We start from the raw sequence: 14,844 nt of genomic DNA on the forward strand, positions 1-14,844 counted from the left end.
TTCCACAATTCCCTCCCGCAAACCTCCCTGAAGCGTGTGGCCAATCCAGTTGTTAAGAAACATTTTCACCCTCATTCCCCTTTGATGCCCTGGCATTGCACCAGTCTTGGACAGATAAATCCCCTCCAACTTACAAATCAGCAATTGTTCAAACATTTCTTGTTAGAAATGGGTCTCTAGTTGGCAGAGGTATACACCCTTGTCCAAGTAGGGACCACAATCCTAGTCATGGTAAGTCACACACAATTAAAATTATCCTGTGCCCACCTTCTAGTATCTTGGCACTGAGCAGTCAGGCTTAACTTAGAAGACAATGTGTAAACTATTTGTGCAATAACACAGTGAAAACACCACAAAAATACACCACACAGGTTTTGAAAAATATAAGATATTTATCTAGATAAATTAAGGTCAAAACGATCAAGATTTGATAAGCACAAGTTGAAATATCACTTTTGCAATGTTGAGAACAGTCTTAAGTCTTTAAAAATCAACAATTGTTTCTTGTGTGCACAGAGTACCTGGTTTGCGTCAAAATGACATGTATGGAGACTGCAGAGGAGGAGATGCGTGTAAAAAAGGAAGGTGTGTGTTGGATTTCCAGATACAGCACAGACGATGCGTCATTTCTTCCCATGCTTCAAGGGCTTTGCATCGATTTCCGGAGCGCAGTCTTGGATCCTCAATGCGATGTGGGGTTCTTTTGACACCCAGGGACGATGCGTGGAAATCCTGGGTGTGTGAGCTGAAGTCACAGGTGCTGCACCAATCCGGTAGGCGATGCGTCAGAGTTTCTGTCGCACATCAGGTGCTGCGTTGATTCTTCACTAAGGGAGTCGGGCTGCGTTGTTCCGGCTCAGCTGTGCATCGATCCGATATGGCTGTGTGTTGAAGTTCTGGTCGCAACGCAGGTACTGCGTCGATCTCCACTCGGGGATCCAGGCTGCGTCTTTCTGGTTTGATGATGCAGTGATTTTCTCATCGCAGGGCAGGCTGTGCACCGTTTCCAGCAGGCTGTGCATCGATTTTCGCTGCACAGGAATTTCCTTGAAGAGAGGAAGTCTTTTTAGCACTGAGATTTCAGGAACAGGAGGCAAGCTCATTCCAAGCCCTTGGAGAGCACTTCTAAGGAAAGTCAGAGGCCAGCAAGGCAGCAGGGCAACTGCAAGGCAGCAGTCCTTCACAGCAAAGCAGTCCAGGCGAGTCCTTTGGGTAGTCAGGCAGCTCCTCTTGACAGGTTGCAGGATCTTGTTCAGAAGTGTCTGAGTTGGTGGGGTCAGGGACCCAGTTTTTATACCCAAAAATGCCTTTGAAGTGGGGGAGACTTCAAAGAGTGGTTTTGAAGAACACAAGGTCCCCTTACAGTTCCATCATGTCTGCCAGGGTCCCAGTAGGGGGTTTGGCAGTCCATTGTGTGAGGGCAGACCACTAGCCTTTGAAATGTGTCAGGCCCCTCCACCCTTCCAGCTCAGGAAGATCTATTCAGTATGCATATGAGTGCAGGTGTCACTGATTACCCTGTGTTTGTGGTTGACTGAGTGAAATGCACAAGGGAGCTGTCAACCAGCCCAACCCAGATGTGGACTGGAGACAGGCTGTAAAGCATGATTGATTTTAAGTGCAGAAAAATGCTCACTTTCTAAAAGCGGCATTTCTAAAGTAGTAATATAAAATCCAACCTCACCAATAAGCAGGATTTTCTATTACCATTCTGGCCATACTAAACATGACCTGTTTACCCCTTTCTGATCAGAATCTACCACTCAAGCAGTATATGAGGGTAGCCCTAATGTTAGCCAATAAAAGGAGCAGGCCTCACAGTACTGGGAAACAAATTTAGAGGTTTTCTACCACCAGGACATATAAAACACACAGGCATATGTCCTGCCTTTTACCTATATAGAACTCTGCTGTGTGGGTTACTTAGGGTGTGCCATAGGGGTGACATATATGTAGAAAAAAAGGGGAGTTTAAGGCTTGACAAGTACTTTTAAGTGCCAAGTCGAAGTGACAGTGGAACTGCACACACAGGCCTTGCAATGGCAGGCCTGAGACATGGTTAAGGGGCTACTTATGTGGGTGGCACAATCAGTGCCACAGGCCCGCTAGTAGCATTTGAATTACAGGCCCTGGGCACATGCAGTGCACTTTACTAGGGACTTACAAGTAAATCAAACATGCCAATTATGAACCAATGTTACCATGTTTAAGGGAGAGAGCATATGCACTTTAGCACTGATTAGCAGTGGTAAAGTGTGCAGAGTCCTAAAACCAGCAAAAACAGTGTCAGCAAAGTGGAGGGAGGCAGGCAAAACGTTAGGGGATGCCCAACCTAAGGCTGTCAGGTCTAACAGTACTCAAAGCCTGTTATACAGTTTCATTAAAGAAGGGACATACATGCTCAAAGCCACTTCATTCTTATACTTAGAGTTTCCTCTTAAATGCATTTGAATCAGAAATATCAGATAAGATTGCTTGAGTTTAAGCTGTATCTCACAATATGTGTAACTGACTGTCACATAACACTTCTATTTTAGCAGGTTGTATCAGTTGTGCTCGTACCCCTTTTTTCTTTAACTGAGCCATTACTTGCTTTAAATCCATCTGCTCCTGCAAGTTTCAAAACTGATGTCGAAATAGATGGAAATTTTTTAGTCATTAGGTACTTCAATGGTTCTTCTCTTTCTAGCCTACAAAAGAACATAGGGCCAGATTTATCATGCAATTTTGCAGTTGCAAATGACCTGCAAAAGTGCATTTTGGTATGCATGAATTCCAATGTGCGATTTGGTAACATGCTACCGAATAGCAATTTGGAATTGAAACAACATACCAATTCGGTATTAGGAAGGGCCGTGTAAAGGGAGTCCCTTCCTAATACCGAATAGCAGCGGTATGTACAAATGTTTTGTGACCAAAATGCAGTCATAAAACCTTCACATTTTACCACCTACTTCAAGTAGGTGGTGAGCTATTCCCAAACGAAAGTGAGTCTGCAAGGAGTCCCTTCTCCTTTGTGAATGAATGCAAAAAGGTTTTTTAAGAACAGGCAATGGTCCCTTCTCTAAATGAAAAAAAAAACTTTTCATTTTCCTTTTTTAAGCATATCCCGTTTTCCCGAAAACAGGCTGCATTAAAAAAAAAAATATTTCTCTATTTAAAAGGAATCTCAGACATGGTGGCCTGCTGAGCCGTGCAGGTCACCGTCCCTCTGATTTTAGAATTTCCACATGGGTCGCAAATTGCGAACTACCTCTTGAATATTAATGAAGAAGGTCGTTGCGAGCCATGGGGAAATGCAAAATGAAATTCCTGGTTTTTCATACATTCAAATATTGATTACCTAATTGCGATTTGCAGAAAATCGCAATTAGGTAATCTCTATTCCAGATATTGATACATCTGGCCCTTTATATTTTAGTCTGTAGTTGATAAAGATTATATATGGCCTAACAGGTTCAGGTTTGGTAAAAGAAACTTAATGCATTTTTTACTATTGAAAGGTTTCAGAGTCGGTATCAATGCCTTGAGTAACATATTTTTTATCAAACTGGACATGGAGTTAATCTTATCTTGGATATTTATTGCACTCTGGAATACCCACAATCCGGGGGGTATATCTCTGTGGCTGTTTTTCTTAATCTTTCAACTTATTTCGCCCAGATCTATAAGTGGGTGAATTTAATCTCTTGGATCCCCTCCAGCAGTTTGTAAAGTAGGTTCAAGACCCCTGTCTCTGGTATCATGGTGTCAGTTATATTCAGCTTTCCCCTGCATACCCTGCATAACAGGACCCAGCTTCAGGATTAGACTCAGCATTTTCATCTTTATTCATCTGAGTTGCCAGGGATGTCGTGAACTCCCCCTTCTTTAGCAACTACAGCGGGGTGGACTTCTTGATGGCCCTCTTCTACTCGGCAGAGGTTCATAAATACCACCTACTTCAAGTAGGTGGTGAGCTATTCGCAAACGGAAGGGAGTCTGCAAGGGGCCCTTTCACAAATAATGTGTAAGGGTGGGAGGGTAGGGGAGTGAGGGTAATTAGTGGCTGATGGATAGGTATGTGAGTGAAAGGGTGGATGGATGGGTGAGTGAAAGAGTGGATGGGTAGATGGAAGGATGAATGAGTAGAAGGATTAATAAGTGAAAGAATGGATGGATGAGTGAATGAAATGGTGGATGGATTGTTGGATCAAATGATAGATGCATGGATAAGTTAAGGAATGGATGGATAAATGAAAGGGAGGTTAGGTGGATGGATAAAAGGGTGGATAGATGCGTTAAAGGGTGGCGAAAGTATGGATTGATGAGTGAGGGAAAGTATGGATGGCTGAGTGAAAAGATAGATGGATGGATGCATGGCTTAGTAACAGGGTGGATGGATGGACAAAGTGAAAGGGTGGTTAGATGGATGAGCGAAAGGATGGATGAGTACAAGGATAGATGCCGGGGCATCATGAACCCACAAATGTAGCAGCTACAACGGGGTGATGTTCTTGATGGGCCTCTGCTGTTGTTTACTTGGCAGACAAAAGTAAGGTAAGTGAGTGATAAGATGGATGGATGGATGTGAATGAAAAGGTGAATGAATGGGTGAGTGAGTGAAAGGATGGATGGGGATGGATGGATGAATGACGGGTTGGATGTAAGGATGAATAAGTGAAAAAATGGATGGGTGGATGAAAGGATGGATGAATGCGAGAAAGACTGAACGGATGAGTGAAAGGGAGGGTGGATGGATGGATGAAAGGGTAGACGGATGAATGAGTGAGTGAAAGTGAGGAAGGATGGATGATGGATGAGTGAAAGAAAATATGGACTGATGGATGGAGCAAAAGGGTGAATGGATGGATGGATGAGAGAAAGAATGGTTGAATGTATGTGTGAAAGGATGGATGAGAAACAGATTAGTGAAAAAATAGATGGATGACAAAAGGGGCTGAACGGAAGGATGAATAAATAGGTTGATGGATGAGTGAAAGAATAGGTGCATGAGTGAAAGGGACGGCCAATGGATGGATGAAAGCATGGATGGAAGGATGAGTGAAGGAATAAATGGCTGAGTGAAGGGGAGGGTGAATGGATGTTCAGATGAGTGAACGCATGGATGGATGAGTGAGGGAAAGGATGGGTGGATGAGTGAAGGGGTAAATGGATGGCTGGATGGATGGATAAGTGGATGGATGGGTCGATTCATGAAAGTGGATGACTGAGTAAAAGGCTAAATGGAAGTATGAGTGAAAGGGAAGATGGATGGATGAGGAGAGTGGATGAACCGATGGATGGATGGACAGATGGATGGAGTGAAAGGGTGTATAGATAGGTAAGGGAGTGGATGGATGGATGAATGACTGAAAGGATGGGTGCATGGCTGAGTGAAAGAGTAGATGGAGAGATGGATAGGTAAAAGGTTGGATGGATAGATGGATGGATGGATAAATGAATGGATGGGTTTAATGCATAGGTTTGGAGATGGGTAGATAGGTTTAGATATGTATGGACAATGGACAAAATGGTGAATGAATGAAAGAATGATTGGTGACAGAATGAAGAGATGAAATGGTAGGTATCAGCAGGTTGATGGAAAGATGAAAGGATGAATGGATAGAAGCTTGGATGAAAAAGAGCTCTTCGGGGAACGGCTGGGATGACTTGTTTCGTTTGCTTAGTGCAGTAAGAGCTTTGGTTTGAAGTGGGGGTTATTTTAATTTTCTGGCTACTCCCTTGCGATTATTTCTGTAATCAAATTTCTTGGACCACTACCCTTTAGATCATATGTAAATCTTGTTTTTAGGGGCATGGGAATTTCCACTAAATAACGTTTGAGAGTACCGTCAAATAGAAAAATCCGATAGTCCAATGCATTTAATGCTGCAGAGATGTTTACTGGATTATTTGTTTCATTGTCACTGTCTTGTAACCACATTGAAGGTTCTTTCCTTTTTATAGGATTTACTCCACATCCTACTGTAGAATTTGGTTTGCCTTCCTCTGAATCTTCTGCTTCCTCTGCGTCCAAATTCTTCCCTCCATCTATGACTCTTGAACCCGCAGAAGCTGTTAGGATGTCTACCTCTTTGTTCTTTTCTGCTCCTAATGGAGAATCATGGCTACCAGGTAAGGAATGTATTTCTGTTTTGTGCTGCTACGTAATGATGTTGATTTTTTTTTTACTTTCTATATTACTTGGAGGACACCAGAACATATATTGAATTAGCCATTTTAGTAATTTCCACTGTTCTAACTGGTTTTGCTTGTGGCTTCATGTGAACATATCAGATGCCCCATCCCCTGGTGGCCTCCACCTCCTTCTCAAAGCCAGCCTCGGCACTCTTTCGAGTGATCAGTAAATAAGCAGGAGCTACTACAAGAAAAGACGTTGAATGTTGTTTTTTTTCCACTTCAGCCATCTAAGCTCATTTATAATTCTGCCGGAGACAGCGGCACAACTACAAGATTTCTTCTCAAATAGAAAAATAACAAAGCAACTCGGCCTCCCTTATTGCTCTTCAACTGAATGTAGCACTAGCAGATAAATAACTAGAGCCCAGTAGCGGAAATATGAAGGAGTATTGAAACAATATTCCCAACTCTGCTAAAAGTGTCCAATAGCAATCAGCTGAGTGTAGAGTGAAGTGAAAGCAGCCACGACATTCAGTTCACAGAGCCTACCAGGGGGGCTCCTCCTCAATGGCGGAGGAGTGACGCCCCCCTGGCAAAGAGCCAGGAGATGAAAAATGAAACAGTGCAGTACAGGAAACGGTGGAGGTGGGAGATGGGAGGTGGGAGGAGGGGAAAGTGCACCTAAGTGCGCATGTGTATTTGGCAGGCCGTCTCAGGCCGGCCAAACACACAAGCGCACTTAGATTTCTCCAGCCCGACTGTATTAACAGCCAGGCTGGAGAAACTGCACAGACCCGGGGGCTATGTTTGAGTGGCAGACACTGCTGATCAGACCAATCCTGACGCTGCTTTCATTGTAGCTTTAGCATGAAAGCAGTGCCAGGGCTGCTGGGGAGCCTGTGCTGGTGTCCCAGTGAATGCTTGGACACCACAAGAACAGGAGCAACGAGCAAGGAGGCAGGAGATGGCCCCCCCTAATTGAGATTTGTGGCAGACGCCTCTGCTGCCTATCATTCTCTTAAGGGAGCCTCTCCCTTCTCATTCCTTGCCATGTTTACTATGTGTAGAAGTGTGTACGCCACTGAAATACAGAGCCAGGGTCAAGCCTGATGCCTGGCTCTGCCTCAGCTCAAGGTCTTCTTGACCCCTCAAGCCCAAAACGAGCTGAGCTTACATGTGGCTGCCACCTGCCACTGATGCTGTCACCTCATGCACCAAGAATTAAAGACAAAGCTTTGATGAAAAGCCTTTGATGTACTATGGACAAAGAGAAACAGATACCCCTCTAGTGGCCTAACTCCACTGGGTAAATCAAGATATCTTGCTTCCAAACTAGATAAAATTGCATGATTCTTGGCAAATATTTAATTTCGCCAAGGCACTTTTTTCTTCATTATCTCATTTGAGAGAGCCTTCAAATATGTGCGTTCAGGATGTTTGCTATATGAATGTCTCTTGCTTTTTGTTTATTAGATTATAATGTTGCTCCATCTGCATTAAACATCTACACCACATAACAGGGTACACATGACATTTGACATGCATCTCAGTTGACAAATGGCATTGTGAGGAGGAGGGGGGTCTTTTAAGTTAATGCTTCACTATTAATAAATACTTCTCAATGCAGTTTAAACTATACACATCATTGAATTTTTAAGTGACTTCATCATATCTTAACATGATTTTTGTTGCTTGATAAGCACCAAATATTTTCGGGGTTTGGCTTGTGCATGTGTTTTTAAAGCCAAGCCAGACCCTTAACTTGGCTTTCGTTTGGCTCTCCAGGTTAATTTTCTGACTCGCCCACCTCTAACTGTGAAGTATTTCCAAATTCAGGCAGAACCGGCCTCCTTCCATGAAAATCCATTTATTTGAACCCTTCTCAAGATCTGGGGAAAGCTAGAATCAAACCAGAATGCTACATTTTAATTTAGCTGTGTCCATCCACCAGTGAAACCTTCCAGCACTGCTGATGGGTGGCAGACGCTGAACTAATGGGTGTATCTACAAGCCCCTTGCGCTGCCGGTGCATCATTTTTTTATGTGCAGAAAAAGGTGACACACCAGCGGTTCAAGGGGCTGTAAATAAGCCCCGAAGGGGGCGGTTTATGAAAAGTGGTGCTGCCCCTAGTGCATAAAATAAACATGCTCTAAGACTACCCAACCTTAGTCATTTTAGTTAGGATCCAATAGATTGCATCACAATAGCGTCAAATAGGTCCCTCTACACTATTTCTAGGACTCATGGGGTACGTTTAGGAGTGCAAAGGTGTGATTGCCACCTTTTCCCCTTCCAAATGGTAGACTAAGGCCATGTTTATGACTTGAGCAGTGTGATGCCCCCTAGGGCAATTCTGCTCTGCTGAGACTTGAGTGGGTTGTTATTCCTGCACCCGTATTTACTAGTTGGGGGGGGGGGGAGGAAACAGACCCAATTTTACTGGTTGAAAAATTGAGCCAGCAAAATCACCTTGGGAAAGGGTGCATTGCATCCCAGACCTGTTCCGTGGCCTGCTTCCGATCCTCACACAAGGCATACGGACAGCATATAAAGCACCATCGTGCCAGTCAATTCCATGGAGTTTAAGTCGTAATAGGAGTAAATATGTGTGGAAATACATGTCGGAAACTGTAATTCTGGCCACCAAGTACCTCCACATATATTGACTTTGTCCAGCCATGTCAACAACTATTCTGTGTGGGAACAATGGTGTATGTCATATTACACGTCACTGTAGATTATCCCACTCCCCAACTGCAAGAGTTGAATGAGTGTTTTTGGCTTTTTTACTTTTTGTCTCTATAGCTAGGTCCCATCATAATTCGTACAACCGAACACACAAAGGACTGTATGGTAAATTGGATTTATTTATTATTACAATGTAATGTTGAATATATTTGGATTTCGAATATATTAACATTAAATCCCTGTTTTTCATATGTTTAAAATAGCTATTTGAAATATGTATTATTTAAATTAAATATATATTTTTTTAAACTATAGTAATAAAAAAGTACATTATCTTTGCTGCTTACCTTCTTGAAACGCTACCTTAAGAACTCGATCCATGCAAAGAAAAGGCCATTTATGTAAGTAACTTAAGTAATCATGTTGTTACTATCTTTTCAACTCCCAGCATACTATTGAGGAAGCTTGCAGAATGCCACTGTCAGAAATGTTAAGCGCAGTTTGTACACGATCTATTGGACCATATGGTCCTTCAAATTCAAATTCAAATCACACGTTTATCAAAGCAATTTCCACCAAATTTCACACAATTTAACATGCACATATAATCTGCTTGTCTACATGCACCTAAAATGTCTCTACCGTTTGACAAATACACTTCAAACACGTTCTAGACTTGTGTATAGTGTGGATGTGCACAGAAGAAAAAAATATTTTTTTAAATCCATTGTGTTGCAGTATGCCACATTTCCATTACCGACACAAGTTTCAACAGTAACGGTTACTATTCAGTCAAACTTAAATAGACATTCCTTGAAGATGGTGGCACAAAGGGTGCTTCATGAACTATAGGTAACACATGAAACTGAGCCCTATCAAAAGCTTAATTGATGTAATCAGCGTGTGTTTGGGCTAAGAGGGGAAGGTTGGTTGGGCTAAGAGGGGAAGCTTTCCCGCCGCGACCTCCTGCACGCCCCCGCCCCCCAGCTCCCATTCGCCCCCAGCTGACCCCTCCCCCCCCCTCCTACCTCTTATGGCGGCCGCTGCGCGACAGTGGTAGCGACCCTTGACCCAAGGGTAGGTCGCTCCCCCTGCCGCTGCAGCTCCTCCAAGTTCCCGAGTTCCTGTGTTCCTGAGACCCACCTAACTGTAAGTACCCCCCTCCTCCCAGCCCCTCGCCCTGCCCCGCGCCACTCACCTTCTCTCCTGCTCCTGCTTCTTTTCCTCCTCTCTGTCTCTTCCTCCTCGCTCCCCCTCTGCAATCTTCTTCTGTGTTCTTCTGTTCTTCTCTTCTGTTCTTCTGTTCTTCCCTTCTGTTCTTCTGTGTTCTCCCGGTCTTCTGTGTTCTTCTTCTCTGTTCTTCTCGGTGCTTCTGTGTTGTTCTTCTGTGTTCTTCTCTGTTCTTCTCTGTTCTTCTGTGTTCTTCTCTGTTCTTCTCTGTTCTTCTCTGTTCTTCTCTGTTCTTCTGTCTTCTGCTCTTCCGGTCTTCTGTCTTCTGTTCTTCTGTCTTCTGTTCTCCTGTCTTCGGCTCTTCTACCTCCTCCGTCTTCTTCCCCCGAGCCTGCCCTCCTGCTCCTTCCTCATCCCCCTCCCTCACTCGCCTCCCCCTCTCTCACCCCTAGCTAACCCGTTCGCTATCTACCTCCCTCACTCCTCCTATCTTCCTATCTCTCTAGCTCCCTATCTCACTATCTAACTCCCCCACTCTCCACCTCCTCCTACCTACCTATCTGTCTATCTATCTATTTCCCTATCTATCGACTTCTCTATCTATTTTCTCTATCTATTTCTCTATCTCTCCCCCCCTCCCGCCACCCCCTCTACTACCTATCTCCCTATCCTCTCACTCTACCTCTCTCCCTCACCCACCTCTACAACCCCCCCTCCCCTATCTTCACAACCCTACTCCTATCTCTCTCCCTAATCTCCAAACCTCCTAACACTCACCCTCCTCCACCCTAAACCCCCTCCCCCAGCTCCTCTCACTCTACCTGTCCCCCCCCCTCCCTCGCGCTTTCCCGCCGCGACCTCCTGCACGCCCCCGCCCCCCAGCTCCCATTCGCCCCCAGCTGACCCCTCCCCCCCCCTCCTACCTCTTATGGCGGCCGCTGCGCGACTGCGCAGCGGGCGCGCGCAGCGGGCACGCCGCTGGCGCGCCAGAGGCGCGCCAGAGGCAAGCCCGTCTGCGCCCGTCTGCGCCTGGCCCGCGCCCAGCGCCACGACCCCTGGTCCCCAGCTCCCCCAAGCCCCGCTGATCCGCTACGACCCCACCACCCTCCACGCCCTCAACCCAGGGCGCTCCAAAACCTGCTTCCTAGCTCACCCCAAACGCACCCATGGACCCTTCGCCTGCAACTCCTGCAAACGCATCTTCCACCACGCAACTACCACGACCACAAGCCCACGCGCCATCAACCACCTCAAGTGCATCCTGGTCAACGCTCGTTCCGTCCACAAGCACGCCGTTGAACTTTGGGACCTCCTGGACTCCACAGCCCCGGACGTCGCCTTCATCACGGAGACATGGATGAACGCCTCCTCTGCTCCAGACATCGCTACCCGCCATCCCCGAAGGCTACAAGATCTCCAGAAAAGACCGCACCAACCAAGTAGGAGGAGGTGTCGCCATCATCTTCAAAGACTCCATCAGCGTCACCACCTCCACCGAAGACCCCCCCCTCGCCGCTGAACACCTGCATTTTCAGATTCGCACCGACCCAAGGACCACCCTCAGAGGATCCCTCGTCTACCGTCCTCCCGGACCTCGCGCCTCTTTCAGCGACGCCATCGCCGACTTCATCTCCCCGCACGCCCTCGCCTCACCGGACTACATCCTCCTAGGCGACCTCAACTTCCATCTGGAACAAAACAACGACCCCAACACCACCACCCTGCTCGACAACCTCGCCAACCTCGGCCTCAAACAACTGGTGAACACCGCCACCCACATCGCCGGACACACGCTCGACCCTATCTTCTCCGCCAGCAAACACGTCTTCTTCAGCCACACCTCTGCCCTACACTGGACCGACCACAGCTGCGTCCACTTCACATTCCGACGCGAGACCTCCCACCTCCGCACTCAACCCATCCCTCGTCGACAGTGGAACAAGATCCCTGAAAAGCAACTCTTCTCCGCTCTCGCCGCCAACCAACCCACCCTCACCACCGACCCCAACGACGCAGCTCTCAACCTCACAAACTGGATCTCCAACTGCGCTGACAACCTTGCTCCCCTCAAACGCACGCATCGACAGACCAACACCAAAAAACCTCTCTGGTTCTCTGACACCCTCAAAGAATCAAAGAAAACTTGTCGTGCCCTTGAGAAGGCCTGGCGCAAGGACCACACCGCTGACAACATGACCGCCCTCAAGAACGCTACACGCGAACACCACCACCTGATCCGCACTGCCAAAAGGAACTTTTTCACCGACAGACTAGACAAAAACAGCCACAACAGCAGAGAACTCTTCAGCATCGTCAAAGAGTTCTCCAACCCCAGCGCCAGCGCCAACGCCGTCACGCCCTCACAGGATTTGTGCGAATCCCTCGCCACTTTCTTCCATCGCAAGATCAGCGACCTCCACGACAGCTTCGGACACCAGACCCAACCATACACCACTGAACCCGCTTCCCTGGACATCACCCTCAACAACTGGACCCACATCAACACGGAAGAAACCAAATCCATCATGAACTCTATCCACTCCGGCGCCCCTTCGGACCCCTGCCCGCACTTCATCTTTAACAAAGCCGACGACATCATCGCCCCGCACCTCCAGACCGTCATCAACTCTTCTTTTTCTTCTGCTACCTTCCCCGAATGCTGGAAGCACGCTGAAGTCAACGCCCTACTAAAGAAACCTACGGCTGACCCAAGCGACCTGAAAAACTTCCGCCCCATCTCTCTTCTACCTTTCCCAGCCAAGGTAATAGAAAAGACCGTCAACAAACAGCTGACCACCTTCCTGGAAGACAACAACCTGCTCGACCCTTCACAAACCGGATTCCGAACCAACCACAGCACGGAAACCGCCCTCATCTCAGTCACAGACGACATCAGAACCCTGATGGACAACGGTGAAACAGTCGCCCTCATTCTCCTCGACCTCTCGGCTGCCTTTGACACCGTCTGTCACCGCACCCTAATCACCCGCCTACGCTCCACCGGGATCCAAGGCCAGGCCCTGGACTGGATCGCCTCCTTCCTCGCTAACCGCTCCCAAAGAGTTTACCTCCCTCCGTTTCGCTCAGAACCCACCAAGATCATCTGCGGCGTACCTCAAGGCTCATCGCTCAGCCCGACACTCTTCAATGTCTACATGAGCCCCCTCGCCGACATCGTACGCAAGCACGACATCATCATCACCTCCTACGCCGACGACACCCAACTTGTACTCTCCCTCACCAAGGACCCCGCCAGCGCCAAGACCAACCTACAAGAGGGTATGAAGGACGTCGCAGATTGGATGAGGCTCAGCCGCCTAAAGCTGAACTCTGAAAAAACGGAAGTCCTCATCCTCGGCAACACCCCGTCCGCCTGGGACGACTCCTGGTGGCCCACGACCCTCGGCACCGCACCGACCCCCGCAGACCACGCCCGCAACCTCGGCTTCATCTTGGACCCTCTTCTCACCATGACCAAGCAAGTCAACGCCGTGTCCTCCGCCTGCTTCCTCACTCTCCGCATGCTCCGCAAGATCTTCCGCTGGATCCCCGCCGACACCAGAAAAACCGTGACCCACGCCCTTGTCACAAGTCGCCTGGACTACGGCAACACCCTCTACGCCGGGACCACCGCCAAACTCCAAAACCGCCTGCAACGCATCCAAAACGCCTCGGCCCGCCTCATCCTCGACGTACCCCGCAACAGCCACATCTCCGCACACCTGAGACACCTGCATTGGCTCCCAGTCAGCAAAAGGATCACCTTCCGTCTTCTCACCCACGCACACAAAGCCCTCCACAACAAGGGACCGGAATACCTCAACAGACGCCTCAGCTTCTACGTCCCCACCCGCCCCCTCCGCTCCGCTGGCCTCGCACTTGCTGCCGTCCCTCGCACCCGCCGCTCCACGGCGGGTGGGAGATCTTTCTCCTTCCTGGCGGCCAAGACCTGGAACTCCCTCCCCACCAGCCTCAGGACCACCCAGGACCACTCCGCTTTCCGGAGACTCCTAAAGACTTGGCTGTTCGAGCAGCGATAACCCCCCCTTTCCCCCCTAGCGCCTTGAGACCCGCACGGGTGAGTAGCGCGCTTTATAAATGTTAATGATTTGATTTGATTTGGTTCAACAAAAATACATTTGAATCAAGGTACGTCCAAATCTACACCGATACCATTGCACCAAGGAATGAAGATTTAGATAAATGAAGGCATACAAACAGGAACTAATGCACATTAGTACAGTATTTTCACAGCATCACATTTATAGGATTCAACTAAGCAGCCTACTGTGCGGCGCGTTGCCCTTCTTCATGTGCCTGAGCTACCTGACAACCATTATGTCCTCGCCTTTCTGGACATAGAGCAGGCTGTCGACTTGGTGCATGTGGAGTATTGTATTGTATTGTAATCGTATTTATATAGCGCTTACTACCCCTGACGAGGCGTTGAAGCGCTTTTCGATGAGTAGCACGCTACTTCGGTACCCAACAAGAATTAGTGATGGATTAGTATAATTTAATAAGGAGTACAGTTTTAGTCTTATTATGAGTTAATTTGAGTTGCGGATATGAGAGTTTGTTAGTTAGATTGACTGGAGTAATGGAGGGGTGGAGGAGGAAAGAAATCCAGAAGTGTTAATTTTGGAGTTTATCCTTCATTTACTCAATCCAAAGGCTTGAGATGAATAAAAGGGGAGCGGAGGGGAAAGAGGATGTGGAAGGGTTAGGGAGAGCATAGTAGCAGGGTGAGATGAATGCAGGAGAATTTAGTAGGGTTGTGTGGGAGGTCACAGAGGTAGAGTGAGGTTTGGTGAGTTAGATGTGGAGGTGGAGGGAAGAGCTTAGGCAGAGATATTTAGGAG

At 47.5% G+C, this 14,844-nt stretch overlaps 1 protein-coding gene across 3 annotated transcripts in view; it reads right to left on the minus strand.

Moving 5' to 3' along the window:
- Positions 1-14,844, minus strand: part of ITGB6 (integrin subunit beta 6) — a 472,483-nt gene that overhangs the window by 20,479 nt on the left and 437,160 nt on the right. The window lies entirely within an intron of this gene.

This window comes from Pleurodeles waltl, chromosome 3_1 (genome assembly GCF_031143425.1).
Source record: "Pleurodeles waltl isolate 20211129_DDA chromosome 3_1, aPleWal1.hap1.20221129, whole genome shotgun sequence".
NCBI lineage: Eukaryota > Metazoa > Chordata > Amphibia > Caudata > Salamandridae > Pleurodeles > Pleurodeles waltl.